Source organism: Sorex fumeus, unplaced genomic scaffold (genome assembly GCF_029834395.1).
Source record: "Sorex fumeus unplaced genomic scaffold, SorFum_2.1 ptg000084l, whole genome shotgun sequence".
Classification (NCBI taxonomy): domain Eukaryota; kingdom Metazoa; phylum Chordata; class Mammalia; order Eulipotyphla; family Soricidae; genus Sorex; species Sorex fumeus.
The window spans coordinates 334,033-340,636 of record NW_026606141.1 but is presented as its reverse complement, the minus strand read 5'-3'; the positions used below and the strand labels follow the sequence as shown (position 1 = coordinate 340,636).

The 6,604-nt window shown below is 37.4% G+C and overlaps 1 non-coding gene across 1 annotated transcript; it reads right to left on the bottom strand.

The window, feature by feature from the left end:
* Positions 1-2,906: 2,906 nt before the first annotated feature.
* On the bottom strand, positions 2,907-2,968 carry LOC130039219 (U7 small nuclear RNA). The gene has a single exon (XR_008794854.1). It is a non-coding gene; the product is annotated as a U7 small nuclear RNA (small nuclear RNA).
* Between the last annotated feature and the right edge of the window lie 3,636 nt (positions 2,969-6,604).

Sequence of the window (6,604 nt, the reverse complement as noted above, 5' to 3'; positions counted from 1 at the left end):
CTAACAATTTGTTTATTTTATTTTTTAATCACTGAGTTGCCTAAACATAGCTTTCATTGAAAAATATCATTACTGCTCTTCTCAGTTCGTAAAATTAAGAATTTATATAGTGTCTCATAACAAGTCTCAAAATGGAGACGTTACTGGGCCCACTGGAGCAAATTGATGAACAATGGCAGGACAGTGTTACAGTGTTACAATAGTATCTCATAGACACAGGCACACACATTAATGGCATTATGTCATTGTCCAAGATACAGAATAATTTAGCATGCTTCAAACCAAAGCAAGTTACCCACACTGCTGAAGTGTTTGCTATGTTTTATGGAAAAGCCTCTCCATTGACCAGAAAGAGTAGAATTCTTTTTGCTGTCATTGAATGGAATATGTCACTCGTAATAACCAGGAGACAGAAGGCAAAGGAAAGGAAAGGGAGAGGAAAAGAGGCTGGGGGTGGGGAGAGAGAGAGAGAGAGATAGAGAGAGAGAGAGAGAGAGACTGAAGGAGAAGTCAGAAAAAGGGAAAGGGAAAGAAAGATTGATTCCTAATGAATGTATAAGTGTGCTCTGTAATTTATTTTTTCCTCCAGAAATATTTTCCCTTTGAGAAACATACTTCCAGTTGAATGTTACTGATAGTACCTTTATAAACATGATTTTACTAATAAGACTTCTGTGTTTTATTTCACCTATTTTCTTCATTTGATAAACTCCCTTTCATCCCCAAAGAATCATCTTTTTATTGACGCCTACCTTTTCTAGTCTTTTCGGTCACATGAGGGCTCCTTTTCTTTATTGTTGAGGCTCTTTGCATCTCTCTCATCTCTTTGCATCTCCCCCACTTAAATAAATGGTACTAAGACAATATCAACATCTATATCAATCTATGTATACGTATATATATATATATATGTATATATACACATATAATCAGTTCCAGATAGAGGAAGAAATTAAAAATGAAACATATAAACATAGAATTTTTTTAAAAAATGAAAAGCATTAACATTTTACATATACATAGTCATCACTTCATAAAATGAATTGGGAGTGGCTCTTTTTTTATATTCAATGAATAATTCATGTAAGATTGGAATCATCTGTTTTTGAACATTTGGTAAAACTCACCTGAAAATCCTCTAGAGCCTATTATTATTTTTTGTATGAAAAATGTATGGGCACTAATTCAACTTTATATAGGATCATTTGGATATCCTCTTTCTCTTTTAAAAAATTACAATAAATGCATTCTCTAAAAATTTTCATGTTTTACGTAAATTTTCAAAAATATTTACATTTGTGCATTATATCCCTTAGTAGATTTTAATCTCTGTTGACCATTGACCATTTCAATATGTCTCATTTATATTCTTGTTTTATTTGTACCTTTGGGGGAACCGGTGGAGCTTTCTTTTTTCAAATTTTTTTTTAGTAGTTGGAAGAAATAGCTAAGAGGACGAAGAACCTCCGGCTCCGGGCACATCTCTTTGATTCCACTGTTCTTCCTGCATTAACATATGCCTCAGAGACCTGGGCCCTACGCAAACAAGATGAGAACGCCATTCAGGTCTCCCAAAGAATAATAGAAAGAATAGAAAGAGCTATGCTTGGAATATCACGTTCCACTCAAATGAGAGAACGAATCCGGAGTTCTGACATCCGTCGACGATCAAGGATCAGGGACGCTGTCTCATTTGCCAAGGTGTCGAAAATCAGATGGGCTGGTCACGTAATGAGATTTAAAGACGACCGTTGGACTAGAGCTGTTACTGATTGGATTCCACGGGATGTCAAGAGACCGCGTGGCCGCCCACCTACCAGATGGTCAGACTTCTTCCTGAAGATCATGAACGATCGGTTTGAGGCCCTTCATGTTCCCAGAGCGAACAGATGCCATTGGGCTACACTAGCACGCAACAGGGACAAATGGAGACGTTACTGGCGCCCGCTCGAGCAAATCGACGACTAACGGGAAGTTAAGTGATTAAGTGATTTTTTAGTAGTCGGAAATGTATTACTCATGTTAAACAATTTTTTTATTTGGTTTATCCCAATTATTTATTTGTTTTCTATATCATTAATTTATGCTTTTGCATTTATTATCACCTTTTGAAAAATTTTACTTTAGTTTATTTTACTTCTTTTCCTGATTACTTTCTTTAATTACATAAATTACTTGCTGAATTTTCAGACATTAGAAAAACAAATGTATGTACTCAAAATTATAGATTTCCCTCAAGCAGCTTATAAACTTTATCTTACCAATGTTGAAATTCAGTATTTTAAAAACTAACTTTCAGAGTCAGAGAGGTGTTTTAGGAAGTTAGGCCTTGCATGTGTTTCTAGTTTTCCCCCGGCATCAGATAGGCCCAATAACCTTCTTCCCAAATCCTAGCACACTAGAAGTGATTTCTGAGCATAAAGCCAGGAATAAGATCTGAGCATAGCTGGGTGTGGCCCAAACCACAATTCCTGGTAAAAGTGAATAAATAGAAACTAAGTACTCTCAAATTTCCATTTTAGTTTCTTTTACTCATGAGTAAATAGAAATTTATTTTTTACTTTCAGGAATTTGTGTTATCTCTATAACAATTATGTTCTATGTTTAATCAGGCTATATGATACCAGCTTTTATTTTAATTTGTTGGTACTAATATTAGTTCTGGCCAGTCATTGTAAGTATTCTCTGTGAGCTTGAGAGAATGTGCATTCTACACTGTTGGCGGACAGTGTATTGTATGTACAACTGAACTTATTTTACGAATCAAGGATATGTCTCAGTGATAAAGCATGTGTAAGGACTCAGATTTGATTCCTGGCGCTTCTAAAAATAAAATAAATAAACGAACAAGTTTATTGCTTTTTAAAATATTTTGTATCACAACTCATTTCGTTTGGGGGGTGAGTGTGGGCTTTCCAGTAGCAACCAGAAAAACTGCTAGACAAATTCTAAAAGAGCTGTAACACTTTTAACTAATTTCTTGATTTACCTATTAGTGATGATAGAATTGCCCACAAAGACGATGGTGTTAAGTTCTTCACATAAAAAAAGTGTCTGTCTGTGGCAGAGGCAGACTTGGGGTGGGGTTGGAAAGAGGAAAATTGAGGACATTGGTGTTGAGAAGTGTACACGGGTCAAAGGACAGGTGTTTGAGCATTGTAATACTGAAACTCAATCATGGACAACTTTGTTTTTCTCACGGTGATTTAATAAAAGAATTTTAAATACTTGAAATATTTTGAAACTACTTTATTAGGTGCATTTAAGTTGGAATTGTTAAATCTTTCTGGTAAGTCTGAATTTTAAATAATATATAGCAATCATACTAATTTCATTTTGTATTTATTATCTTCACAGGGCAAAGCCTGGCAAGCCACCAGTGAGGTATTCAATATGCAAAAAACAGTAACAACAAGTCTCACAATGGAGCTGTTACTGGTGACTGCTCGAACTATTTGTTGAACAGCGGAGGACAGTGCTACAGAGCTATTTATTATCTTAAATTCTGTTTTGTGTTGTATTAATAAACTTTCATTGACGTTCTTGTGGGCTGGAGCGATACCACAGTGTGTAGGGCGTTTGCCTTGCACACAGCCAACATGGACCCGAGTTGGATTCCTCCGCCCCTCTCAGAGAGCCCGGCAAACTACCGAGAGTATCTCTCCCACATGGTAAAGCCTGGTAAGCTACCCGTGACGTATTCAATATGCCAAACACAGTGACAAGTCTCACAGTGTTACTGGGCCCTCTTGAGCAAATCGATGAACAACGGGAGGACAGTGACAGTGACAGTGACCGTTCTTGTGGATATTACTATATATCTTTAGATTTATTGCTAACATTTCCCCCTTATTGTTTTATGTGTTTTTGTACTTAAAAAACACATGCAGCTTAAATTTGTATGTTTTTATCTGCTCTGACAATTTCACATTAAATTCAAGACATATCTATCATGATTCCTCATATATTTGAATTTATTTTGCCACCCAATTTTGCTATTTGTTTTTTCTTACTCTAATTTCTTTGTTTGGTTTTGGGGCCACACCTAGCAATGTTCAGGGGTTACTCCTGGCTTTTCACTTAGGAAGTACTCCTGGTGATACTTGGGGGACCACACGGGATGCCTGGGATTGAACTCTGGTTGGCTGTGTGCAAGGCAAGCACCTTACCCACTGTACTATCTCTCAGGTCCTCTCTAATTTTAAAATAAATTCTGGCATCTTCCCCACTCCTATTCTTTTAGACAGAGATTTTCCTCCCTCATATACATTTTTTCTCCATTGATTTAGAGACTATAAGACATTTTTAAACTTTTAGTCATTACCTAAAAGTTTCCTAGAGCTTAAATACCTTACGAATTATAATTCGGATCAGTAGTTTGGTATTTGTCCCAAATAAATATAAAATTTAGGATTTTTTAATTTTCAGTCAATTCCATCCCCCATCAATACACTAATGTTGACTCAAATATTGTTTATCATTGATTTTTGCTTCTTTAATCTCTTAGAAATTATTATAGCTTTTTATATGTATTGTTAACCTATTAAATGTTCGCACAATCTCTTCTTTTTTAAAAATTTTATTAAAACACCATGAATTACAAGGTTGTTTTTTTCTTTTTGGGTCATGCCTGGCGATGCTCTCAGGTTACTCCTAGCTCTGCACTCAGGAATCACTCCTGGCCGTGTTCAGGGGACCATATGGGATACTAGGAATTGAACCTCAGTTGGAGAGTGCAAGGCAAATGCCCTACCCACTGTGCTATCGCTCCAGCCCCTACAAAGTTATTCTTAGTTGAGTCTTAGACATACAATTTTGCAGCATGCATCCAACCACCAGTGTCAATCTCTCTCCACATATCCTCTTTGCTATCCAGACTTTCTTTTTTTTTTTTTTTTTTGGTAGAGAAAGTTCAATTTTTGTTTCCGTTTCTGGTCTTGGATTTCTAGCAGGACATCTGCTTGGTTGCTAGCAGGACATTGGGGGCTCACCACGTACCAGATAGATTGAGAGGGAGGGGCTGAACACATAGCCTATGGAGGCAAAATGTTTACATTTTCACTAAGGGAATAAAATTCACAAGGATTTCCATGTAAACACCCACCAGTACAGTACTCCAACCCTGACCCCCAACCAAGACCACCAAAAAATAACGCTCAGAAATTACTGCGCGTTAATATTCAGATATCATGTTTTGTGTTTATTTATTTTTGGGGGGACATATTCTGTAATGTTCTAGACTTTTGCCTGACTGCTCAGGGGAACAGGGCTCGGGGAACCCTCTGGGGTTCTAACCATGGATCCTGGGGCAGCTACTCCCAGTTCGACTAATTTTTTTTATTTTATATTTTTTATTTTTTATGTTAAGTATTTTTATTTTTTAAATTTATTTATTTATTTATTTTGAATACCCATCTCTCCACCAGTGACCGGTTCCCACCACCGTGGATCCCAGTATGCCTCCCACCCCCCACCCCCCACCCCAGACTGATATTTTTTAATTGCACAAAACTTCCAATTGCTGGAGTAGCTCCAACTGTTCATGTATTCTGTTACAACAGTTGAGCATGAAACTAAGTCAATCAAAAGCCCAGAATGGGCCTTGGGGTAACCCAGAATGATGCTCAGGAATTGAGGAATGGAAAGCATTCTATGTGTAGTCAATATTCCTGTCTATGTGTTTGTATATCTTCATATCCAGTGGTGTTCTCAAGCTACTCTTAGCTCTGTGCTCATCAACTCTTCAAACAGTGCTCAAGTCGACAATGCACTGAATTCAACTGGGATCTAAAATAGATCAGCCACATGAATTGAAAGTCCCTTCTTCGCTCTGTAGCTGAGTGGTCATTGATTAGTTTAGTAGTGGATGAATTATGCAGCAAAAATTAAATTCTTTCAAAATTTGAACCAGTGCTCAAGAAGAATTATAGAGTGGGTGTGCAGGAGAAAGTCACTTTTTCAGTTGTGTTGACCTATTGTTCAGCTATGAGTTTTAGTTTATTAGAGGAAAATATGAATAAAATGTATAGTAAAATGGAGGGCTGGAGCAATAGCACAGTGGGTAGGGCATTTGCCTTGCACGCAGCCCACCCGGGTGTGATTCCTCCATCCCTCTCAGAGAGACTAGCAAGCTACCAAGAGTATCCCACCCACATGGCAGAGCCTGGCAAGCTCCCTGGGGCGCATTCGATATGCCAAACACAGCAACAACAAGTCTCACAATGGAGACGTTACTGGTGCCTGCTGGAGCAAATCAATGAACAGTGGGACAATGGGACGACAGTGCTAAAGTAGTACAGTGTTTAATAGTAAAACACAAAACTTAGTTATTTTAGAAGTTTACTTTTTAGTTTGAAGAGTTGATATCTGTATTTATAGACTTAATTTCTTGCAATCCCTCACAAGGGCACCTGCCAATCATGGAGTGAAATAGGAACAATGGCTTAGGGTGCACAAGAATGGTGTGGTTTATGATCAATACTTGATTGCTTTGTATAATCAGTTTTATTATTTTCTATGTCAAGGCTTGCTTCACTTTATGTCGACGTAAATTTACTGGGTGTTGAAAGATAGCCCCATGACAAGTGGGCCCTAGCAAAGCAAG